General features: G+C 40.3%; 1 protein-coding gene across 11 annotated transcripts in view; it reads right to left on the bottom strand.

Moving 5' to 3' along the window:
- The window catches only part of LOC126106877 (longitudinals lacking protein, isoforms N/O/W/X/Y-like), a 321,743-nt gene that overhangs the window by 208,743 nt on the left and 85,443 nt on the right, over positions 1–27,557 (bottom strand). The window contains exon 1 of one of the 11 annotated variants that reach the window (XM_049913281.1): positions 25,833–25,991. The exons of the other annotated variants lie outside the window; for them this stretch is intronic. The gene's annotated coding sequence lies outside the window, so the exon portion shown is untranslated. Of the gene's footprint in view, positions 1–25,832; positions 25,992–27,557 lie in introns of those variants that run through there. 11 annotated transcript variants of the gene reach the window in all.

Raw genomic sequence — 27,557 nt, 5'->3', positions numbered from 1 at the left:
CTAAATGTTAAGACTAAAATGAGTTCTTTGTGTGCCATATGATGACCTCATCCAGGTCCACATAACACGAATAAAATTAAAATCGTGCTAAGTACTGGAAATCTGGATTTTATGCTACAAAGAAATGCGACCTTCCCTATCACCTACACATTCAATACTCTCAAAAAATCCAGCATTTATTACATAACAATGTAAATTAGAATAGATTGCAACTCACTGCACAGACGGAGTGTGGAGCAGTGGACAGGCACACTTAAAAGTACGCTGTTGAGGAAGCTTATCAGACAAAGCACTCCACGAAGTGAACAAACCCACGCATTCATACACGCACAACTCACAAATAACCGCTACGGTCATCTCCAGGCAATGAGGTTCCACTTGAGTGAGTAGCGATCTCAGCTGTGGTGGGTAACGGGGACACTGAAGAAGTGTGGGGTGGGAAAGGGGACGGGAGGGGAGGGATAGCAGTTAGGTGTGAGGAAAGATAAATGTGCCTGGCTATTGCTCAATGCCTCATCTATATGGTGAATAGCAATCTATCCTAATTTATATGGTTATTCTACCTTGGATTTTCAGCTGTTTGAGTATTAATTACATAATGACATTACTGCAAATGAAACGCAAGATGATCAACTTCAAAAAATTTTTTCCAGTGAAGTTATGTTGTATACAATCACTATTCCCCTGCAGAAAGTACTACATCAGCATTCATGAGATGATTAGCATGAAGCACACACAAATCTGCTCCAGCCAACTGACAAGCTAGCAAATGCAGCACAAATCTCATGGATATCTCCTCTTTAGAGCAACGAGTGGCACTCTTCTAAAATTGTGAATCTAAACTGATGAAGCATTAATTATACACCAGAATATTACATATTGTGAAAAATCAAATACAAAATGTGGGCTAAGGTACCTAACAAATAAAAAAGAAGAAGAAGAAGAAGAAGAGAGGTAACTTAAGAGACATATTCAAAAAGGCAGCTAACGCTTATCTCGTTAATAATACATACTACACAGCGAAGGATATTTATCTTATGCAAAGTAGTCATTGGGAGAAAAAGGTAAAGTGAAAAAATTATAACAAACACCTCCGTCATTCTACAACATACTTCTTCAACAGTATAGTGCTTGTTACCAGGAAATCGTATGTTTAAGATCCGTCACGAATAACACCAACCTCCTTTAATTATCCTGAGTTCAATATATTTTCAGACAGGCAAACGAGGTATCATGAGGAAGGTAACTGCAAGGTAAGGGTATAGGCATGGACGTGCTGTTAGCTGAGAGAGAGAGAGAGAGAGAGAGAGAGAGAGAGAGAGAGAGAGAGAGAGAGAGACAACTACCTTGTTTAAGAGAAAGTTTATATAAAGAGCACTGTACAAGATGTGTAAATTATTCTTTAATTAAGTGATTAGATGCCTGTATGTTTGAAGTAATTATATTTGACTGTCCACTAAGATCATATACACTACTGGCCATTAAAATTGCTACACTATGGAGATGACATGCTAAAGACGCGAAATTTAACTGACAGGAAGAAGATGCTGTGATATGCAAATGATTAGCTTTTCAGAGCATTCACACAAGGTTGGTGCCTGTGGCAACACCTACAACGTGCTGACATGAGGAAAGTTTCCAACCGATTTCTCATACACAAACAGCAGTTGACCAGTGTTGCCTGGTGAAACGTTGTTGTTGTGCCTCGTGTAAGGAGGAGAAATGTGTACCATCATGTTTCCAACACTTCCAACTTTGATAAAGGTCAGATTGTAGCCTATCGCGATTGCGGTTCATCGTATTGCAACATTGCTGTTCACGTTGGTCGAGATCCAAAGACTGTTAGCAGAATATGGAATTGGTGGGTTCAGGAAGGTAATGTGGAACGCAGTGCTGGATCCCAACGGCCTCTTATCACTAGCAGTCGAGATGACAGGCACCTTATACGCACGGCTGTAACGGATTGTGCAGCCATGTCTCGATCCCCGAGTCAACAGATGGGGACATTTGCAAGACAACAACCATCTGCATGAACAGTTCGACGACGTTTGCAACAGCATGGACAATCAGCTTGGAGACCATGACTGCAGTTACCTTTGACGCTGCATCACAGACCGGAGCGCCTGCGATGGTGTACTCAACGACGAACCTGGGTGCACGAATGGCAAAAAGTCATTTTTTCAGATGAATCCAGGTTCTGTTTACAGCATCATGATAGTCACATCCGTGTTTGGCGACATCGCGTTGAACGCACATTGGAAGCGTGTATTTGTCATCGCCATACTGGCGTATCACCCGGCGTCATGGTATGTGGTGCCATTGGTTACACAACTCTGTCACCTCTTGTTCACACTGACAGCACTTTGAACAGTGGACATTACATTTCAGATGTGTTACAACCTGTGGCTCTACCCTTCATTTGACCCCTGCGAAACCCTACATATCAGCAGGATAATGTATGACCGAATGTTGCAGGTCCTGTGCAGGCCTTTCTGGATACATAAAACGTTCGACTGCTGCCCTGGCCAGCACATTCTCCAGATCTCTCACCAACTGAAAACGTCTGGTCGGTGCTGGCCGAGCAACTGGCTCGTCACAATACGCCAGTCACTACTCTTGATCAACTGTAGTATCGTGTTGAAGCTGTATGGGCAGCTGTACCTGTACACGCCATCCAAGCTCTGTTTGACTCAATGCCCAGGCATATCAAGACCGTTATTACAACCAGAGTTGGTTGTTCCGGGTACTGATTTCTCAGAATCTACGCACCCAAATTGAGTGAAAATGTAATCACATGTCAGTTCTAGTATAATATATTTGTCCAATGAATACCCGTTTATCATCTGCATTTCTTCTTGGTGTAGCAATTTTAATGGACAGTAGTGTATATGAAATTGTGAATACATATAAAACTGTACACTGATTAAAAAGTAACTTACTTTATAGAAGCACATCATAACTGTATGTTCATTCCATTTTCAAACATATATTTGCAAAATAGTGACACTCGCTTCCTGTTACTGCATCCACATTTTATTTTACAACAGAAAAGTGTTTAAGAACTAAGAAATGAGTTGAGAGATAGTTGCAATCAACAAGGGTGTTTGGTTTAGTTAAAATTTTGTACCAAAAGATAATTAAACATGGGAAATAAGCCCTCCCCTCAAGTAGTAGTCCCAATGTGATCAAGAAAGTATAATAGAAAAAGCCACAGACATCGTCAACAAAAAGGCTGCAGGTGCAGGAAAAGGTAAATTGGGATACGTCAGGGCAAGATTACCACCACTTTGGGTTGAGAATACCAAGATTTAGTTCTGACATGCTGAAGCATAATTTCATATTTTTGGCATAACAAATTAAACAAGAAAACTTAATGATTTATTAAGGCAACTAGAACCACAATTTGTTGAGAATATCTGGGATTTGGCTGCCAGTTTTGAGTCAAACACTCAACACCTAAAGGGAGAATTTTAACAGTATTTCAGAAGAGTAAAGATTGCCAAATGAAAAGATTGGTCAGTACACCGTCATCAGGCAATCTAAAACCACCTGAACTTTTGTTTAAAATGAAAGACTGTGCAGGAACAAACACGAGTGAAAAGATCCTTAAAAATATTATGGTTAGTCAAACTTCTTGGCAATATTTAAAATATTTTAACTACTTCGGAAGAAGATGTAGATAAATTGGCCCTCATGATAGAACAAATAATGGAAATTCAATCAGTTAATGAAGTTAAATCAAGTCCATCACATAAAAGACAAAAAAAGTCTCGTATCTGGAATAGAAAGTGTTTAGTGTTTTTAAGGAAGCACTGTACTATTATTTTCATTTGGGCACTAACTGAGTTCCAAAAAAATGTGTTCAGCCTTATGAGTGGCACATATCAGGGAAACAAGAAGAGGCAGATGCAGTAGCAGAGAAATGTTCAGCACAGATCTTGCTACAGGCCACCAATGCTGCTTCTTTGTCACAGATTACAACTCAGAATGTTTGTTACTGGTAGACAGTGGAGCAGTTGTGCCTGTCCTGCTAGCGCCAAAAAAAAAAAAATACAAAATAAAAGCACTTGAATATAGACTGTTTGCAGAAAATGATTCTGAAATTTCAATATGCGGCTCAAAATTGTTGAATGTTGATCATGGATAATGACACAGCTACCATGACCATTTATTGTCGGAGTCGCTTCAGAAGGCATATTAGCTATTGCTTTTCTTCATTATTTTCACCTACTGGTTCATGCCAGAAACAAAAGATTGCCTGATAAGAAAACTCAACTGAAAGTGAAAGGAAATGTAACATGTAACTAAGCAACTACGAATTAATCTATTTCATATCACTCGTAAATTTTCTGAAATTTTAAAGAGATTTCCTGAGTTCCGAAACCCTGTGTCATATCGAAATAAGTGTAACATAGTGTTAGGCATAACATCTCAATGGCCAGTGGCCCTCCAGTATTCTCCAAACCTCGTAGATTAGACACACAAACGAGCTGTGTATAATTTCTGTATATGTTAAACCAAACCATTATTCAACTGTCTAAATAACTGTGGGCCACTCCTCTAGACAAGGTTACATAGCCAGATGGCCACTAGCATGTTTGTGGAGATTAGAGCCATGTAAATGACTGCATCCTCATTGTCCACTTCCATGAATAGATAACGTTGACTTAATCCTTCATACTAACGAAGTACTTTTTGAAGCTAGATGCCTTAGAAGTTTCTTATCAAATCACATTTCCTGAAGAAGACAAACAAAAAAAAATGATAATTATGGCTCCATTAGTCCATTAAAAATTTAAATACATGCCATTTAGATTAAGGAATGCACCTGCCATTTTTTTAATGAGTTTATTAATGAATTACTGCAAGGATCAGGTTTCTGTTTGCCTGCATAGAACACATTTAGATTCCATCTAGTTCAGAAGAATGCAACTTGCAACATTTTCTACCATCTTGATAATTATGGTCTTAGGATTAAACTATGAAAATCTATGTTTTGCACTCGGAAGATAATTTTCTTTGGATGCATCATTATGCTACAAGGCACCAATCCAGACTTGGAGAGAGTAACAGCCAATGGAAAAGCAAGCAAACCGTGTAACAGTTGTGTTTTTCCACACACTCAGCATCCATCACCATGTGCTGCACAAAACCAATTTCCACTAAATGACTGTCTGAACAAAAGGAACATAGACTAGACTCCAGAAGCAACAGCAGAATTTGAAAGATGCAACAAAATATTTTTCTTTTCTTTTTTCATTTGTATCATCAAATTTTATTTAGAAACTTTCGAACTAGTCTTTTGTTTACATAAGCCCAATTGGTCTTCTTCCTGGTACCTCCATCTCCAAATACCAGTGTGGGGATGGAGGTACCAGGACAGAAGACCAATTGGGCAGCCTAGAAAGAGATGGACAGACCAGGTTAAGGAAGATCTCATGAGAAGAGGAGTAAAATGGGATGTAGTGCAGAGGGAAAATCTGTACCAAGACAGAAGCCAATGGAGGCTTACTTCACCAAAATATTAGAGGATTGAGTGTGTGTAAAACAAAGATGCTATAACTTACCAAATGAAAGCATTGGTATATTGATAGAGACAATAAAAAACACACAAACACACACACAAATTTCAAGATTTCGCAACCCAAGGTTGCTTCATCAGGAAAGAGGAAAGGAGAGGGAAAGACCAAAGGATGTGGGTTTTAAGGGAGAGGGTAAGGAGTCATTCCAGTCCCAGGAGCCATCCGCACACATACAGACACAGGCAGACTGAGACATGTGTAAATGCACAGAGGTTGGGCAGAAATGTCAGTCAGGCGAAAGTACACAGGCAAAGATGTTGTTGAATGACATGTGAGGTACGAGCGGCGGCAACTTGAAATTAGCGGAGGTTAAGGCCTGGTGGGTAATGGGAAGAGAGATTATATTGAAGGGCAAGTTCCCATCTCCGGAGTTCTGACAGGTTGGTGTTAGTGGGAAGTATCCAGATAACCTGGACGGTGTAACACTGTGCCAAGATGTGCTGGCCGTGCACCAAGGCATGTTTAGCCACAGGGTGATCCTCATTACCAACAAACACTGTCTGCCTGTGTCTGTTCACGTGAATGGACAGTTTGTTGCTGGTCATTCTCACGTAGAAGGCTTCAGCTTTCCAACATGGGTGGATAGAGACAATAGGTCCCTAATTGATAATGTTTTCTTTGACAAGGCACAAAGCCAGAAAATAATTTTTTACCCAGTAATAAATGATCTCTCTGATCATGATGCACAATTAGTCAAGATACATGACATAGTGCCTTACATTGTGGATACACCTCAGTAGACATCAATCAGAATCATTATTGACTACAGGGCAAATGTTTTTAAAAGTAGTTTACAAGAACAACCTGGGATGAAATTTATAAAGAACCAAATGCCAATATAAAATTTGATCTATTCCATGATAAATTCATATCAGTATTTGAAAATAGCTTTCCTCATAAGCTAATCAGAAGGAATATTAAACAGCCATGTAAAAAGCCATGGATCACTAAGAGGATTAAAGTATCTTGTGAAAGGAAAAGGGAAATGTATCTTTTAGCACGAACAAGCAGAGACCCCCTGCAGCAGTTGTGACAACAAAAACTACTCAAAATATTAAAAAATCAAGAAACTCACACATAATGTCTGAAATCAGTACGTCTAACAACAGAGTTAAGGCAATACGGTATATAGTGAAGCAAGAGACAGGACAACCAACCACACAAGAGGGTAACATTACTATTGAATTGAATGGAAGGGTTACAAATGACATGTCACAGGTAGCAACTGTATTCAATAATCATTTCTTAAACATAGTAGAGAACATAGGAAGCAACAGTTCAAGAGAAATATCACAGCAATATGTTGAAGAAGTATCTCTCATAAATTACATCATATGAATGTACCACCAACTTCTACTCCTGAAATTAAGAGGGCCATACATTCTCTCAAGAATAGAAGCTCTTCTGGTTTTGATGGTGTTTCCAATAGAGTACTAAAGATTTGCTCCCATATAATAAGTCTGGTATTGTTCAAAATATGTAATGTATCACTAACTCAAGGCATTTTTCCAGAGAGACTAAAATATGGTGATGTTAAGTGTACAAATAGATGTACGAATTAATTTGCAATAGGGGTACACGAAAGGAGCCTCCCCGAAGATCGTGACGACGATCGGGCGTACCCTGGGCAACATTAGGCCTGTGCCTAACGGCCAATCCTTTCAACACAAAGACACCACAAAAAGGCTTTTATCAAAGCCAGCGCTAAATATAATGTCCATAAACACTGAAGGGCTCTCTCACGAGAAAGAAGTGCTACTTGCTGTAGCATGTAAAACTCACAACTGTGATCTCTTACTAATCCGAGAGACCCACATTGGCCCCACAAATAGAAGACCAAAGATCCACGGAATGAAATTAGTAATTGAAAGACCACACGAGCAATATGGCAGCGCAATCTTCGCCAAAATGGGCTTAGGTATTATATCTGCAGAAATGACATCTCAAGAAGACATCGAAATCTTGACTGTAGAACTACAGCCCTGCACTGTGACGTCTATATATAAGCCACCGAGCAGGGAGTTCAGATTCAGTGAGCCAACCAACTTCAACTCACAACCAACGAAAATAGTAATGGGCGACTTCAACTGTCATGGATCAGCCTGGGGGTACAGGCACACAGACAAAAGTGGGGACGACCTAGAAACCTGGGCAGACTCAACTGGCCTTAAATTAATACACGATCCCAAACTTCCGTATTCTTTCAACAGCAGCAGGTGGAACCGTGGATACAATCCAGATAACATCTTTGTCAGCGAAAACGTAGCACATCAAACCAGGAAGGATGTGGGAGAACCCCTCCCACATACACAGCACCGAGCTATATTATGTCTGGTCGAAGCAGTTGTTAAACCAGCAACCACCCATTTCCAAAGACGTTTTAATTTTAAACTTGCCCTATGGAACAAATTCTCTGAAGAACTTGACAAAGAGGTGCAGAACCTTGATGCTAGCCCGGAAAAATATGACACTTTCATTGAATTAGTTGAAACTGTCTCCCGAAGAAATATTCCCCGAGGCTGCAGAACTAGTTATATCCCTGGACTTGACGGAAACTCAAAGGTTCTTCTGGAACATTACCAACAGCTCTTCGAGGAAAACCCTTTTTCGGAGGAAACAACTATGGCAGGAGAAGAACTCCTCCAGGCCATATCAGCCTCAAGAACAATGAAATGGTGTAATCTAATCACAAACCTAGACATGACACAGAATAGCCGAAAGGCCTGGCAACTCCTTAAAAACATCAATAATGACCCCTCATCTAACACACAAAATTTGTATAAGGTCACACCAAATCAAATAGCAAATCAACTTCTACTTAATGGTAAAACCAACAGGAGGCACCCAAGAAAGAAACTACAGAGAGGCACTCAAGAAAAAGACCACCTAAGCACCCCCTTTACTCTGAAAGTATTAGAAGATTCCATCTCCATAATGAAAATTAATAAAGCCGCTGGCATAGATGATCTACGCCCAGAACAAATAAAAATGTTCAGACCCGTTACCAGATGGTGGTTACTAGATATGATGAACAAATGTGTTCTTGAAATGAAAATCCCCAAGACTTGGCGGAAGGCAAATATAGTAGCTATACCAAAACCTGGAAAAAACCCCACAGACCCTAAAAATTTTCGGCCTATCTCCATGCTCTGTCAGCTCTATAAAGTCTTAGAAAGAATGATCCTTAACCGCATCTCAGAACATGTAGACAAGAATATAATTAAAGAGCAAGCAGGATTCCGCCCAGGAAGGTCATGCTGTGGACAAATCCTCAACCTTACACAGTACATAGAAGATGGATACGAGCGGAAACAAATTACAGGTGCAGCCTTTATCAACCTTACAGCAGCTTATGACACCATAAACCACAGTAAGTTAATATCAAAAATATATAACACCACAAAAGACTACCGACTGGCGCAATTCATCCAGTGCCTGTTGCAGAATAGACGGTATTATGTCACGCTGCAGTCGAAGAAGAGCCGATGGCAGACCCAGAAAAACGGCCTACCTCAAGGTAGCGTCCTCGCCCCATTGCTGTATAATATTTATACCAATGACCAACCGATCAGTATGGACGCTCGCTCCTTCATCTATGCAGACGATACAGTCATTGCCACCCAGGGAAAAACCTTTGAAGAGGTAGAAAGCAAATTAACTTTAGCGATTGAAAAGCTGGGTGACTATTACGATAATAACCACCTCAAACCAAACCCAGCAAAAACCCAGGTCTGTGCTTTTCACCTACGTAATAAGGAAGCAAGGAGGAAACTCAACATAAGATGGAAGGGACAACATCTATCTCACTGCGACACACCAAAATATCTTGGGATTAAACTTGACCGTGATCTCACCTACAAGGAACACTGTTTGGCCACAAAGATGAAAGTGAGTGCCAGGAACAACATCATCCGCAAGCTAACAAATAGCAGATGGGGAGCGCAACCTACAGTTCTCCGCACGTCAGCTTTAGCTTTATGTTTCTCCACTGCGGAGTACTCGGCACCCGTTTGGCAAAATTCCACCCACGCTGAACAAGTAAATATAGCATTGAATGAGACTGGACGCACCGTGACAGGATGCCTCCGCCCAACTCCCACAAAGCAGCTGTACCACATCATGGGCATAGCCCCGCCAGACATCAGAAGAAGGACTGCCGCAGAAATCCAGAAACATAAACAGGAGACAGATCCCAGGCATCCAATGTTCGGATACAATCTTCAACCTCGCCGACTTAAATCAAGGAAGAGTTTCCTACGAACAACTGAAGCAACTCTTTTATCGCCTAGAGCACGACGAGAAGAGCTGTGGTACAATGTGGACCCAGGAAGACCAGGGAATAGCCCCAGGGAAGAACCCACAGCTGGCTCTGAACTCCCATATACGACCTGGAAAGCTCTGAACAGACTACAAACAGGCGTATCAAGATGCAGAGCAAACTTGGAAAAATGGGGCTACATCAGTGCAGACGAGCCCTGCGAGTGTGGAGAACAGCAAGACCCACAACACCTACTGGTCTGCAGGAAACTAAACAACCCGTGTTCGACTCAAGACCTATTTGAAGCAAGTGACAAGGCTATTCAAGCTGCAGTGTATTGGGCTTCACGTGGGATATGAAAATCGCTCTGTTTCGCATCCTTAGCGCTTATCATTACATGTTACATACTTTCCTATATTATTGTAGTTAATTTACCTTATAACCATGTATTATTGTATTATAACTGCTTCTCTTGCATTGTAATATCATTTTTTTTTTTTTTTTTTTGTAAAATGGTGATGTCTTGGATACGATAAATAAATAAATAAATTTGCAATATGAAGGTAAAATAACTAGTTCCACATCATGACGATTTATTGTGCAAAATGGAACTAGCCCAGCTGCACTGCTAACTATCCCAAGTGCGGAATACAAACTTGTGTTTTTTGTGCATGCAGCAAATTTCACAGCTGGAGCAGCCCTACAACAGAAACAGGATATAACTTGGAAACTTGTCAGTTTCGTTTCAAATTCTCTCTTATTCATCTTATGACCAAGAACTATTCAACATTCATTTAATGATAAAATATTTCAGATAGCTACTTGAAGGAAAAACATTTTCTGTTGATGCATATGGTGTCCCTATAACTGACACATTGAAAATGATGAATGAGAAGGCGTAACTATGGCAGCTCCATTATCTCCAGAATATTTATCAGTTCACAACTAATTTGTGTCATTTGTCTTGAAGAACTTCAAGATGTTAGAAAATAAAGGACTTTAACATTTATATTCTTTGTTAATATTATCATGCCACAGAATCACAGTTGGATACACCATGATTTACTATCTGATTAAAATTACAGTGGTATCTGCTAAATAGCCAAATCCTCAAAAAGGGTGTTTCGTCCATAAACAAAACCGTCAGCAACCAACCAATGTCAATGCTAAATAATCAATTGCTTGAAATTAAGCACCAATATAGAATACTGTCAACACATTTTGTGTCGATGCTAAATACTCAATTGCTTGAAATTAAGTGCCACTATAGAATATTGTCAACATATTTTGCCCCTAAGAATTATAACTACCTAATTCAGCAGTAAAACACAGTGAAATTCATTTATTTGTTACCTACGTGAGTGTCCTCAATAATATCATTACGCTGCTTTTTGATTATTTCAAATAAACTTTTCCCAACATAAAGGAAGTTCTCATACAATATTTTTGATTACTACTACATCAGAAAATTCATAATACAAAGAATAAAATTCATGTATTTCTATAGTAACAACAGGTGTTAAGTTTTAGCCGTGACCGTGGATGTGTGAGGAGATAGGGTACACTCGAATGCTTACACAGAAATGAGTGTAACAGATACTATGAGGTTCTCAACTGGGGAACATATTCGGCCAGAGAACTAAATGATGGAAATACAGTAATTTTGCAACCAATAAGGAGGTATTAAATTACAAACTTTCTTGTGTTAACATACTCATTTCAGAGTTATTGAATTATCTTCCATTAAACATGCATTTCCATAATTAATTTTATGGGGCCTTTCCACTTTTAATCAACCCTGCTGCATACTGCAAAATATTTAATAGTTGTCACTGTTCCCAGTGATTGATCCACATCAGCTTGGGCAAAGAAAATTGCATCTATCCACCTATTTATGCACGATACAAAATACGTACGTTTTGGAGTCAAAAGTCTTACAATAAATCAGTGTCAAGTGTTCCAATATCACAGTGAATAAAGTAGGGTTTGTTGTTACTGAGTATAATCCCTACACCATATGCCTGTCCTGAGTATATATGTACCATAACACACTCAATTTCTGTTAACACATACATAATAATCACAATGTCTGTTGGTGCCTTCTTGACTCATCTCAGTCCAAAGTTAGCTTGCACAACGAACCTATTATGTAAATCTTGTTTGAGCTGCCCAGTGCATTTCTAAGTCGATCAATTTGGACAGCCAAATGGACGCGTGACATAGTTTGCAACTACAAAATAGGTAACATAATGCACACATAATCATCATAAATAAAAGCATCTGAGCATTCAGGAAATCCATTCAGAAAAGAAGATCAAAAAAAGGTTTAACATTTTTTGAAAGCTATTTTCCTTAAAAGAGATAGGGGAAACTTTCTGTATTGGCACACTTTCCCTATCCCTAGCCAGAACCAAGTCTCACATACTGCTCCTGCATTGTTGCCTACCTTGTGGAATACTCCCCAAATGGCGTCGTCATAAAATTATCCATCTCTGGCTGCACCCCTTACTACAACAATGACCTCGATCTGCTCAAATTCCATCAACTGATAATCCCCATCAACTTGTTAAACGCTCTCTCTCCCCCTACTGGTCCCTACAGTGGAAATACTTTCACCACCAACTGTACCAATCCAACTCAACAACACCAATACTGAACCATGCCACTCCTCCACCAAATTATGATCCAACCAAACAAACCCCAAATTACCCATGTTAACTTCACAGAATTTCCTAACCAGAATTTCCTAACTTTGAATCTTGCCTCACCATCATTTCCTGTAAATGGAAATCAACCTTACAGCCTCAGAAAGAACTGCAATCTGCCAAGTAAAAACTGATTCCAATCTTACAGACTCCACCACTGGGGTTATGAACTGTAGTGATTTCCTAGTGGAAGGACTCCACCAGCTGTCCCGTCACAGTGACATTTCAGAAACCCATCAAAATCTTCAGTCCCTCCTTAAATTCGTAGGTCAATCCCAGAACTTCTCCCTTTAGTCTATTTCTCTCCTCACTCTTACCACTGCCCACACTCCTACTTTCTACATACCTCCTAAAGTCCATAACCTCAACCACCAAGGACACTCCAGTGTTGCCGGTTACTGTGCCCCCACTGAGAGAATCTCTGCTCTCATGGACCAACACCTTCAGCTGTACTCTCCCCTTCTATATAAAAGACACTACCCATTTCCTCCACTGACTTTCCATCGTTACTGTATCTTTACCACCCAGTGCCCTGCTCGTCACTGTTGATGCCATCTCCCTCTACACAAACATCTCCTATGCTCATGACCTTGATGCTACTAAACGCACCTTTCCCAATGCCTGACAAGACTCCAAACCTACAACCACTTTCCTAGTCAATATGGCCAATTATAGCCACAAACATGATTACTTCTCCTTTAAGACATCACCTACAAACATTCCCACAGTATAATAATGGGCAACTGCCTGGCACCATCCTATGCCAACCTATTCACACGACATCTAGACAAACCCTTCCTAATCACCCAGAAACCCAAAACCCTCACCTGGTTCTGATTCACTGATGACATCTTTGTGATATGAGCCGAGGGTGAGGAGACCCAATTCACATTCCTCCAGAAACTCAAATCTTCTCCCCCATTCACTTCACCTGGTCCTTCTCAATGCAACAAGCCACCTTCCTAGATGTTGATCTCCACCTAGATGTTGATCTCCACCTCCAGGGTGGTTACATCACATGGATCCACATGAAACCTTAACTTTCAACAATACCTCCACTTCGACAGCAGCTACCCATTCCATACTAAGAAGTCCTTTCCGTAAAGCCTAGCCAACTATGGTCACTGCATTTGTAGTGACGAGCAGTCCCTCTCAAAAAATGTCAAGATCAGTCCCTTTCATACATGCAAAGATCCTTATCGAGGCTTTCACAGACCGAATTACCCTCTTCCCAATTGTTCAGAAACAGTTCTCCCATGTCCTGTCTCTCCAGGAACCTACCACTACTCACTCACCAACCATCCGGCCACAACAGAGCTCTGCTCTCACGACTCAGTATCACCCAGGACTGGAGCAACTGAGTCACGTCCTCGACCGGGGTTTCGACCACTTCTCATTCCCTGAAATGAGGAATATTCTCCAGTGCTCCCACAGTGGTATTCTGCTGCCCTATGAACTAATGCAATAGCTCTGTCCATTCTTACCACACACTCACTCCCAACCCATTTCATCCTGGCTCATATCCCTGCCATGGACCTAGATGTAAGACCTGTCCCATACATCCTCCCACCACCACCTACTCCATCCCAGTAACAGGCATCTCCTATCCTATCAAAGCCAGGACTAACTGTCACCCATATAATCTACAAACTAACCTGCAACCACAGTGCCGTTTTCTACATGGGAATGGTAACTAACAAGCAGTCTATCTGCGTAAATGGTGACCACCAAACTGTGGCCAAGAGACAGCTGGACCACCCAGTTGCTGATCACACTGCCCAACACAATGTTCTTCACTTCAATGATTGCTTCACAGCCTGTACCATCTGGACACTTCCTACCAACACCAGCTTTTGTGAACTGTGCGAGTGGGAACTCTACTATCACATATCCTTTGTTCTTATAATAGTTCCATTAGTCTCTGTACCCCACCTACCTATCCCCTTCCCTGCTCCCACTCCAATATTACAAATGCCTTCCATTCTACCAATGCACCCACTAATCTTTCCCCCTTTTCTTCTTCTCTCCTCTCCCCTCCCACCTCCTACCACAGCCCCCTCACTCTGCACCTTGCAACTCTATCCTTTCACCTTCACGTGCCAACACACTTCCAAAGGCAGTTCATCACCTGCCTGCACACATATCCTGCTACATCATTCCCCCACAGCCCAACTCATCCTTACCTCCATCGCTCTAGATTGCTGCTCATATCGAATGCAGTTGCAGTCTGCAGCCACAGTGGCCAGAGTCAGTGGCCATGTGCGTGTGAGATGTGCCTGTGTGTGTGTGTGTGTGTGTGTGTGTGTGTGTGTGTGTGTGTGTGTGTGTGTGTTTTTCTATTTCCTAACAAGGCCTTTTGTGCAAAATCTTTCATGTTTAGCTGTCTGCGACTTAATGCCTCTTCTATGAGGAGGATAGCAAACTATCCTCCTCATAATACTGTTAGTTATTCCTACCTCAACTTTCCATTTTTTGTTAACTTCTCATTCATTTTTTTTTAGTTACCACTATATCTAAAAAAAATCTTAATAAATCACTTGTATGTAACACTTTGAATTTCTGCAATAATATTTTTTTTTTTTTCCTATCTGGTGTGAGATGTAATGCATGGAAAAATGAGAAGCACTGATGTGTTTACATGTAAAGAAATATGATGAAAACTATGAGGGAGCACATGTATAGTTAAATGAGAGAACAAAACAATAGTAATCCATACATATTTCCTCCAAGAGCAAATATTAAATTTAATGTTTCTGTGTAAACATTCACATTTCTGCAATTTTAAGAAAAGGATACTCGATGAGGATACAGTACCACTAATTACATGCCCATTAGATAACAAGTACCACTTTTATCAGATAAAACTAAGTCCACATGCAGTTTCAAGTGTCACTAGTTTTTAAAGTCCTGGTTTACTAAGCGAACTAATATTCTGTGTGTTTTAGTACCCACCCGGTCTCCTCCCTCAGCAAAATAAACAAGAATCCATTGTTGTACCAATTGGTGTGTTTCATTGGTACAATGAGTGGGGCCAAGGCTGGTCATTATACAGACTTGCCTCAACTGCTTTCTGAACTGTCTATGTACGCATGTTGTTTACATGCATTAGGTGCTTGGGGTTTGTCTTTTGCTTTGTCTTGAATTCTATTTTTCTGTGTATCGTATCAGGTGTTTAACCATGCCTGAGCCGCCACAGAAAACGTCTCTCAACAAAGTAGTTGTTTCAGAGGCCGCAGACGGAACACCTGGTGCTCAGTGTCCAACAAATGGTCGCCATCCTCTTCCAGCAAGCAGCTGCAACTAGGTTTCAAATTTTCAGTAGCACGGAAGAGGAATGGTCAGAATATCATAGTCAGTTGCGGCGCCCACTTTGCCACATTCAGTGTTTCAGGGTTGCCTGATTTACATGGTTTTGCAGGACTATGTTGGTGAGGGTTAAGGACGGGAGGAATCTGAACAGATGGAAGTCACTGTGGAACGAGGAGTTGCAGCCAGAGATGAGTAACTTGATGATAAGGCCATTTCAGGGGATTCCACGAGGCAAGCAGCAACCCAGGAACAGGGTTGGGGGTTTTGGCTAGGGATAAGTGAACTTCTCTGTATTAGTGCAGATGGAAGGAGCAAGAATCTTTGATGGAGGATGCTTTTCGAATCATGACCAAAATGCTTGTCCTTGTTGTGATGCAAAATGTTTCCAGTGTGGAAAGCCACATCATATTCAAACACTGTGTTTACACAAGGCAACCCAGGCTCAAGCAATGGCTGATGCCACAGAAAAAGCTGCCAGCAAGTGCATTCTATATCAGAGGGACCATTAAAGCTAGCGTAAGTGGAATTGGTCTAAGCTCTCAGTGGTAGTCGTCATGTGTGCCAAAGAAGGGTTTGGCTGCAGCTATAATATGTAACAGCTTTTTGTTTGCATGTCTGCAACTCAATGGGTAATTTTTACGGTGAGTAGCAATCAACCCTTTTCCAGACATTGTGGATATTCCAAACATATTTGGATTAGGCTAATTTAATTTGTTCAACCTATGCATGCAAGATAGTGTGTTACAAATTAGTGTTTCCGTGTGTCAAACTATAGTCTGATTTGAACTAGTTGTCACTTGACAGATAACGGGTTGTACCTGGCACTGTCGGCTTCTCCTTCGTTGCCACTTCTGCTGTTCTGCGGTGTCTTGCATATAGTATTGAGCCAGCCACTCCCCAGCAATATGGGTGACCTTCAGCTTCACGTGCCTTACAATGTGTGATGAAATTAGTCAAAAGAGGGGCAGACCAAGGAAACTTTCAGGAAGTGTAAGATAGTAGTTGCTCTACAAATCAATGAACGATCAGTGATAAGTATTTGCACAGGGAAATTTGTGAGGGTCACAAATCTAAAAACCTTTTAGCCCTTGGATGCACGATAGGGGCCTTTCAGGACAGGGAGTGAATTAATCACGCACTTAATTATATTAAAATCACATATAATTGGACCTTACTTTATGTAATCCTTAAAAACACGTTTACAATTAAGAAATACAATAAAGTTGTATTCAGTGTCACATAGACTTTATGAAATCAGTGTTTTCTTACTGCTATGTGGATAATGCATGAAGAGGGTCTCTCAAGGCCTGATGTAATCTAATGCTTTAGCAAGTGCTTTTCTCCCAGTTTATGAATGTTGGTACCTGGTATATTTTTATACTGGAAATTGTTGCACGGATCAGAATCCGGCAACAACAACAACAACAACAACAACAACAACAACAACAATCAACTTACTACTCATTGTAGAAGTTGGCCTCAGGCATAAAAGAAGTCACTTTAATAGCTGATGTAAGTGATTGTGTTTGTTATTCTCTCTTCTCCCCTTTCTTCGCTCTTTCTCTGACAAAGTAATCAAGGAATGTTCGTTTCTTACAGTATGGAATCATCCAGTACATATCGAAAGAGGGAATGTAATTCTGCAGTAAATTCAGATGATCCAAATGCTTCCGAAGATGAAACTGATCCTGCATATACACCTTTGTTGGACAGCTCAGACTCTAAAGAAAGTAGTACAAAATATTCTGATGTAAATGAAGCTGGCTTACCAACGAAAGTCTGGTCCAATAACAGACCGCTACCAGCAGATTCAAATAATGTAGCAAGTACACAACAGCCTACAAACTTTTTTATATGGTGCGATGGGGCTCAGTGGAGCAAAACATCACCTCCTCCTAGCAGAATGCTTAAGCATAATATAATCGAAATTTCTCCAGGTCCTGTTAGGGGAAGTCGCACACAAATACCAAAAGATGCTTGGAGTTACTTCATCACAAATAATATTGTGGATGAAATAGTTCACTGCACAAATCTGGAAGGACGACGCTCAGTAGCTATTAAAAGGTCAAAACAGGGCGTACGCTCAAACAGGGCGTAAGGTCACAGATGAGGAAATGAATGCTTCTTTTGGTATTCTCTTATTAGCTGGCAGTTACAGAAGATGGGCTGTTCCTATCAGGGTATTATTTCACGACTCTTCTGGCAACCCTGTGTATATGGTTTAACGATAGACGCTAGGAGCCAAGATGATCAAATGCCATCTTTTCGCCATGTGTGGGAACTATTCATAAGCAACTGCTGGCAAAGGTTTCAGCCAGGAGGGAGCTGCACAATAGATGAACAGCTAGTCTCTTTCAAAGGGCGTCGTGAATTTATACAGTTTATTCCAAGCAAACCAAGAAAACATGGAATAAAGATATTTTGGCTCTGTGATTCTTTGACAGACAACTGCTTTACCAGTGTTTCCCTGTTTCAAGATTTATTGAAGGATAAAATTACAGCATTCAGCACTCTTCGCATTAACAAACCACAAATTTCACTCGAAATGAAACCACATATGACATGAGAGGTTTTATCTTCAACATCAATTCATCGCAGCGCCACAGTTGATGAGACTCATAAAAAGAAAAAACCAGAAATGATTTTATTTTATAACAAAACAAAATTGGGTGTCAATTCTCTTGATCAAAAGGTACGTACATACACTAGCAAAAGACAGACAAGGAGAGAGCCATTTGTATTATGGGCTAATGTAATGGATGTAGCAGCCATAAATGCTTTCTGTTTATTCACAAAACAATATCATGAATATCACAATGGAAAATCACATAAAAGGAGGCTTTTCTTGAAAGACTTGGCTCTACAACTAATGCGTCCAAATATGGAGTCCAGAGCCAAAATTCGAAATTTGCAAAGAAATGTCATACATGCATTGGCTAGATATGGCATCAAAATGTGCCAGGAAATGGATATCAACCACCAAAGAAAAAGTTCCAGAAAAAGATGCTTTTTGTGCCCACGTGAACTGGAAAGCTACATTCTATCCCTGTAGCAGTGGACCTATTTCAGGGTAGTAAATGATCCTCGTTAAGAGTCGTGAAAAGTTAGGATTCCGCTATAAATCCATTTCTGGCCACAAGTTATTAATGGAACTCCAAGATATTGCAATCCGGAAAAGCTCCAATCTTACAGAATTAGTAGGGAACAAATTTTGATAATATCATTTGGCTTGATGAAACATGGTTGAACGCGGGACACAGTTTAAAAAGAGACTGGATATATGATACCATCAGTGGTAGTACGGCAGCTCCCATCGGGAGAGAAAAAAGAATAGGAATGACTGTAGAACTTGCCAGAAATTCTAAGGTGTTTATTTCTAATTGTCTGCTGTTATTCACTTCAATCAAAACCTCCGACTACCATGAAGAGATCAACCACAATACTTTTGTGAAATGGTTTGAAGTCACTGTGCTTCAAAACTTAACGAAAAATTCTATAATTGTCAAGGATAACAGTTCCATATCATTTGGTTATACACGACAAGGCACCCACAAAGGCAATGAAGGGAAATGACATTGTTTGCTAGCTAGAGTACATTCAGATACGTTCTGACAGTAACTTGACAAGGGCAGAATTATTAGGGCTTGTGTTGCAACACAAGTCAAAGAACCCAGTTTACATTGTGGATGAAATAGTAAATAAATAAATAAATAAATATGGGCATAAATAGCTCAGATTGTGCCCCTACTTCAACACAAAAGAACTAATGTGTGTTCAGATTAAACATCATTTTGTAACAGAAAATAAAAAATTTACATTGACCAAAGTGGGACAGCTATTTAAGGAGGCAGCTGAGAAAGTGACACTAGAAGGCTGCCAAAGGTAGTGAATCATGTGAGGGAAGTAATACAGCAAGCATGGAACAATGAGGGTTTGTTTCGACAATGTGTCAGACTTTTTTTTGATAGTATCTGTCACTAAGAGCAGCAGCACCGATAGTTCCATTGACTATGCCCATGAACTAAGCGATGTCTTCCCATGTCCCAATAGTATGTAGTGTATAGTGTACTTTAATGAACATCTTACTTCCGTTTGATCTAGTGTTTGTAACTTTATTTTGGTCAGTTTCTTCTTACTGTTGTAAGACTAAGGAATACTGTTCAGCCATTTCTCATCAAGTCCTTATGGTAAGTTAAACTGTATTTTAAATATTTTTCATTTTGTGTGGACACAAAGACGTTATTTCATATGTGTAATAGTTTTCAAGATATGCAATGATAAGAAGGAAAGTTTCCCAGGAGCAAAAATTTCTCTTGTTTCAATAACCAATGCAACACCAGCCCTAATTAAAATTAACAAAAAAATTTTGACAAGCTTAGAGATACCACTGAGAACAATACTACACACAAAATTTCAAAACTTTTACATCATTCTTGAAGAAGACAGAGACTTTAAACTTCATACTTGCTACAAGTTAAATACAGGCATAACTACATAAAAATGTCATTTTCAGAAGCATATATATAGGAAACAAAATGCAGTATGAACATATTAAAAGCTTTGTTGCCAAGTGAGATATTTTAGGACTTGACAAAAAAAAAGTACTCCCATAAGAACACTAGTTTTTGAGATACGACGTGAAAGGTTTGAAGCTGTTTAGGAACAGAAAAATTTAATGTTCCATACAAATTATCATAACTCTTTCCCTAATTAAAATGAAGTACAAATTTTTCACATGCTGAGAGACACTATGGAGGTCTACATCATGTGAGAGTTTCAGACTTTTTACTTGATTTTTGTGGAAGATAGACGCTTTAAAGGGATTTTCCATTGCTGTGGAAAGCGGTGCACTGTGAAGGCTCCCTGCAGACAATACAACACGCGACAATGTCGCAACATTGGAACTTAAACTTCAAATGATGACAACTAGTTTAAATCAGACTATAATGTTTATGACTTGTGTAATAAGTACAATGAACTGTTTCTGCCAGGTTTAGGAAGGGATAATGATTTAGCGCAAATTAACAGTACAGTAAACAGTAATAAGTACAATGAACTGTTTCTGCCAGGTTTAGGAAGGGATAATGATTTAGCGCAAATTAACAGTAAACTGTGATTTTTTCATGGAAGGCCTGTCTGCCATGCTCAGGAGCTGCAGAGAATGGAAAGACAATAAAGTTAGTTATCCAATCCATTTCTGCAAGCTAATGGACATTGCCCTTCATAATTCTCAAGAAGCCATCAGGTGGTTTACATCTGTTTGCTAGCTTTAAGGCAACAGTATACCCACAAATCGTTGTGAGTTTTTTCGTCTCCCACAACCGGAGGAATTAATGTATAGACTGGGAGAGGGAAGATTCTTTACCAAGATCGATTTATATGAGGCATACTTACAGTTACCTCTGAACAAGGAGGGTAACCAATATTTTGTTATAAAGACTCACCCTTGCTTGTTACAGTTTCAGAGGCTACCCTTCAGTAGGACTTCAGCTCCTGCTATTTTTTAATGATTCCTGAAACCATTAACAGTGATAGTCTCTTCCTGTACAAATTATTTGGAGGATATTGTTCTCGCAAGTCATACACCTGGGAAATCTAGATTGCTTGTTTCAAGCTATTTCTCTGGTGGACTTAGAAGTGCAACAAGGGAAAGTATTCCTATTTAGGACATGTCATAAATGCACAGGGAATTCATCCTGCTACTTCGCACTTGTCTGCGATAAAAGATCTGCCGGTGCCCTGTAATGTTATGGATCTCTATGCTGTCATGGGGAAGCTTACTTATTATATTGAATTCATTAAGAAAGCTGCGAAAATTGCAGCTGCTATGAATTGACTACACTGGAAAAATGTCCCTTTTGTGTGGTTCCAAGACTGTCAGGACGCACTTCATTTCAGTAATTACAGGATGTATTATTAAGTCTGTTGTGATAGCACGTGATTGGAAGAGGAGGAGATTAGTGTTTAATGTCTCATCAACGACGTTATTAGAGACATGGCACAAGCTTTGTTTAGGGAATAATGGGGAAGGAAATCAGCTGTGCCCTTTCAAAAGAACCATCCCAGCATTTGACTGAAGCGATTTACAGAAATTCCAGAAAACATAAATCAGGGTGACTGGTCGCAGGTTTGAACCATCTTCATCCCAAATGTGAGTCCAGTGTGCTAACCAGTGTGCCACTTCGCTCGGTTTACGGTATTGGAGGTGTGCTCCTCCACAGAATTGCTTCTTCTGGTAGACCGAACTCTTAACAAAGCACACCGTAATTAGTCAGTTTGGAAAAGAGGCGCTCCCCATTATCTACGGTGTAACCAAGTTCCACCAACATTTATACAGCAGAAAGTACTCTTTGATTAAAGATCACCAGGCTTTGAAGGCCTTGTTCAATCCTTCCAAGCTTGTCCCACTAGATACGCTGCCCCAGATCTAGGGGGTGGGGGGCCAACCTGGGCAGCAATTTCAGGAGTGCCAAATTCATGTATGTGTGTGAAGAAGCAAAAAACTTGTTTTACAAAGCACCTAGCTCTATCAATTACTCATTTCATTTTGAAAAGCATCCCAGTTGAATTTTGAACATATCCTGAAGCTGATTTCTGAATATATCCTAAATTGATTTATGAACACGTGCATAAGGCATGTGATGTCTCTGCCAGGGGAATCCATGTTGCATTTAGAGCAAATCTTTCTAGCAGACAAAAGGGAAAAGGTCTACATGAACCGAGCCAAGTAGACCGAAACAGAAATTCTTTTACGCACTGGTTTGCACAGCATTTAAAATTAGTTTTGCAGCAGAGCTATTCTTGTACAATACTGGTAAGGATTTTTTTTCCTCCATGCTTCGAGGGTATTCCTGTCTTTCAAGTGCACAGCAATTCTCAACAATATTACTGGTAAACGCATTCCTTCAAGCAGTGAAACAGGATGGAACTGTAATGCCAGAATAATATCTGTCATTCACGAAAACCGTCCGGAGCTAAACGATGTTTTAAATAAAATAAGTGATAGCCCAGACTCCAGTACAATGACTAAAAGAGAAGTCTGTGGTTTCAAGTAGCTTCCTACGCTGATTTTTTCTTGCATAGCTTACATGAAAAATTTAAGAAATGAAGATAAACTGATCGACTTTTTAAATTCCATGAAATTCCCAACTAATTCGTAACCTAAAACTTTCATGAATCGAGTTGAAATAATGGATGAATGCACTGGCAATCCACCGATGTCAAAAAACAAATAACACTAACACAGCAAGAACAAGATTTTTCACATGATGATAAACTACTACTCTTGAAATCAAGCAATGCTACTCAGTTTGCCAGTCATGCTCATAATTTCCCTGCAGAATCTTTGGGTTCATTACAGTGCTGCCTTCAATTACTCATACAACTGGGGGCTGTGTTTTCTTTGCAGCATAAAGAAGCATTTCATTGTGTCAGTTTGCAAGATGCTGTCAAAAGAATGATTGCGCATGAAACGGACCAAATTTTTCCACAAGCTGTTAAACTATTTTGTCATTACTGCTATTCCTGCAACAAGTGTTCAGTTGAAAGGAGTTGTTCTCGACTTAAATGTGTAAAAACATAATTGAGGAACAGTGTAAGCCAGACTCACTTATCAAATCTTGCTTGAGCCTAAGTTGAAAAACCAGTACTGCGAATAATTCAAAACCGAGATACATGGTATGCCGATGTCATCAGAAGATTCAGGAAGTAGGAGGATCATCGAGTTATCTTATTTTACAAGTAACAATGCTCAAACAACCAATCAAATAGTTCGTTTGTAAACAAAAGTGATTGTCATTATTATTGTTAGCATTAGTAGTAGTAGTAGTAGTAGTAGTCAGAAAAGCTAGGTATGCGTACATTAAAAGGGAAGGAGAGAGGATTTTCCCATGTTTTCCGGCTTCCCCAGGATTCAGGCCCATGATCTGCCACTGCCTCAATCTAGCCAAAGAAATTTTCTTAAACTATGCTCGATACATACAATCCTACTCTGAAGTACCAGTTAGACCTATAAAACAAGGACAGTTTAACACAGTACGGAATCATCAATATAATGGCAAACGAAGTTCAAAATACCATTATCAATGAGATCAATGAGACCACCTATTTCACCATCATGTCTATCTCCATTCCAGATTTATCTCACACAGAATAAATGAGCCAAGTGATTTGTTATACAAAAATAACAGAAGCTGAAATGATAAATAATGGAAAGCTTTTTGACTTCACAGAAGTTGACGGAAAGACAGCAGAATATATCGCACAGTGAATACAAGAAAAACTAGATGCTGATAGTTTGGACGGGCAAAAATGTCATGGACAACCATACGATATTGGTTCTAATATGGTCGGCACGTATAGAGGAGTCCAATCCGGAGTTATGGAAACGAATGACCTGGCAATGACTGTACCATGTCTAGCAAACTCTAAATTTTGTGGGTGTGCATTCAGCATCATAATATCCGGAAGCAGTTAGTCTATTTTGGCTGGCACAAAACTTTGGTTCTTAGCTGGATCCAACACATGGTGAAAAATAGGGCAAAAGTGTAAAAAAACAAAAAACAAAAAATTGAAAGGAAATAGTCAAAAAAGGTGGTTGGCTAAACACCTAGATTTCACAGCTTTATCACATAATTTACCACAAGTTGTCAAAGCTCTAGAAGAAACTGAAGAATCCTGTCTTGCTGCAGAATCAAAGTATGAGGCTTGTCGTCTACTAATGCACAGACGGATTTTAAATTTATCCTCAACTTAACAATTTGGGCTAGTATTCTTCGAGAGACAAAAATAAACCTGCCTATGAGACAAACTTTGATGAGCTAATAGATTCTTGCACAGAAAGGAAAGCTGTAGCAAATAGCAAGAGCAGAGAGAAAAAAATGCTGGGACCAAGGATTGAAGAAATGTGTATTGTCTTGTATGTCTGTCATCTTTACTGGCTGTGTGTTTCCTATGTATAGTTTTATGTCACATAAAGGAGAAAGTTATTAGCTAATAGATAAATAAAGAGTGCAAATCTGTATAAGGGTTCTTATTCTACCAATCACAAAACATATAGCTCTTGAGTATTTCTAAAGAGTTCCTTCCCAGATTCGAAAAAATCTTAGATCCGTGGCTGCTCTGACAGCGGAAAAATTGCAACACTGGTCTCCAATATTGTCTAATTATTAGTATGCTTTTTTGTACAGCCCCAATGCCCAAATCTGAATGACGACTTCTTGTCTCTCAGTCATTGGTCGGTACCAACACCGCAATTGATTCGTCTGAGGAATTATGTTTTCAAATTGATAGTCAGGAATGGGTAGATCACATAACTAATGAGGAGGTATTGAATAGAATTGAGGAGGAGTTTGTGGCGCAACTTGACAAGAAGAAGGGATTATTGGTAGGACATGTTCCGAGGCATCAAGGGATCACCAATTTGGTATTGGAGGGAAGCGTGGAGGGTAAAAATCATAGAGGGAGACCAAGAGATGAATACACTAAGCAGATTTAGAAGGATGTAGGCTGCAGTAGGTTTTGGGAGATGAAGAAGCTTGCACAGGATAGAGTAGCAGGGAGAGCTGCATCAAACCAGTCTCAGGACTGAAGATAACAACAACAACAACAACAACAACAACAACAACAACTACTACTACTACTACTACTACTACTACTACTACTCAGGAATTTGAACGTCGTCCAAATTTTCCTCTCAATTTTCAGCATGTGGTCGCAGCAAATGCTGTTGACCCAGCAGGGTCAGGTTGTTTTCGGATACATGCGCCATGGGTGGTCGTGCAGTTTGAAAGAGATTCCCTAACCAGTGGCGCGTCACTATTTTTCCCATGGCCATGCGCTATCCATGTGGTCAGGTGTTCTGCTGTTGCACAAGGAGAGAAATGATGTGCGTGTTCTGATTCCTCACTCCCTGCAGTGGGAAGTTGTGTCTTTATTGCATCAAGGTCAGTGGGGTGTTGTTCACATAAAGCAACTCACCCGTCGTCATTGTACTTGACAGAACATTGATGTCCAGACTGAGCAAGCGACCTCTAGTTGCGAAGTGTGTGTGGAACATCAATCAAATCCGCTACAATTCCTTTTTGAAAGGCCACACACATCCGGACCATGGCAACGCATCCATCCATGTTGATTTTGTGGGTCCATTCTGGAACACAGAATAGTTCTTGGTGCTTGATGCATTCGTTAAATTTCCTTGTGTTGTCTCCATGACCTCTACCATTACTGCGAATACGGTATCGGATTCAGCTTCTATTTTGGTGTGTACAAGGTCCTCCTGAGGTTAGTGTGTCTAACAATGGACCACAATTCACATCATTCCATCTTCAACAGTTTTGTGATGCCAACGGCATACACCATTTGACTACTGTATCTTTTCTCTCTCGGTCTAAAGATGAAGCTGAATGGTTCATTCAAATGTTCAAAAGTCATATGGAGAAACTCCATTCCTCTAACACACGGGAGAAACTTAAAAAATTTTCTGTACTCCTAGCACTCCCTGCCACAGGACACGAAGATGCCAGCAGAATTATTACATTGTGCTGAATACCGTACCCTGTTGCATCTTCTGTGGCCACTATGAAAACAATTCATTCCCCCAGGGCAAAGTTTCAGCCACAGGATTAAGTTTCCTTTAAACTGTTTGGCAATAAACAGTGTTTGGAGCACAGTGTCATTACAAAAGCCACTGAATGTTCTGCTTATGTCATACAAGGTTCCGCTGGGCTGCATCACTGTCATCAGAACGAGCTGCACTGTGCTTCCGACTATGTCAGACATTGTGCCACAAAATCCTTGCCCACAGGCACAGCACACTGCTGAGGTCCACACCAGCAGTCAACCCTGCCGCTGCCACTCACAGCCACAGTGGTGTCCACGTAGGTTGTCACCCCACCGCCACCGCCAACATTGCCATCTGTCCAGCAGTCTGAACCAATGTTCACGAGTGCAGTACCTGGATGGTCATCACACTGCACAGGACAATGCCCTTGCTGTTCGCCCAACCACAGTGTCTGTACCTCTAGATGCAAATGCTCCCCTTATGAATAGTTTTTTCAGTCTGTGCTCCTGATCACTTGCAAGTAGGGTATGTGTTCTTCGGTTGGTTTGGAGTGAAAGGGACTAAACTGCAAGACCATCAGTCCCTTCATCTGTTAAGTGGCAAACCAGGAGTAGTATTCACACAAAGAAGGTGAAAGGCAAATCACGGAAAGCCTTAGTAACTTAAACAAAAAAACGAGATAAAATCGCAGAAAAAGAGGACAGCACAGACAAGTCATTAAAAGGCCAATCAAGACAAGGTGTTAAACCCAAGAAATTTAAAAGTGTGTGTGTGTGTGTGTGAGAGAGAGAGAGAGAGAGAGAGAGAGAGAGAGGGACAAATTGAAACCACCTTTGTGGGCAAAACATAACACCAAGTCAGTTGAGTTGGTGTCGTCTGATAACACCAGAGGTAGCACGTCAGGAAGATTAAGATGTCACCTCAAAGGAGCCAAATTAGAGCAGTCTAGGAGTAAGTGGGCCACCATCAGGAGGGCTCCATATTGGCAGTCAGGGAGATACTCACATCTGAGAATGTGGCCGTGGTGCGAGCAGGGAACTGCCATCAAATACAGCTACACTCCTACTCTCCCCATCGGCATTTGCATTCAGTCCCCCACCCTACATGAAAAAGGTGTGAAGGTGGGGGAGGGGGGGGGGGGC

Source organism: Schistocerca cancellata, chromosome 10 (genome assembly GCF_023864275.1).
Source record: "Schistocerca cancellata isolate TAMUIC-IGC-003103 chromosome 10, iqSchCanc2.1, whole genome shotgun sequence".
NCBI lineage: Eukaryota > Metazoa > Arthropoda > Insecta > Orthoptera > Acrididae > Schistocerca > Schistocerca cancellata.
The sequence above is the reverse complement of the archived record's forward strand: the minus strand, read 5'-3'. Positions and strand labels throughout refer to the sequence as shown.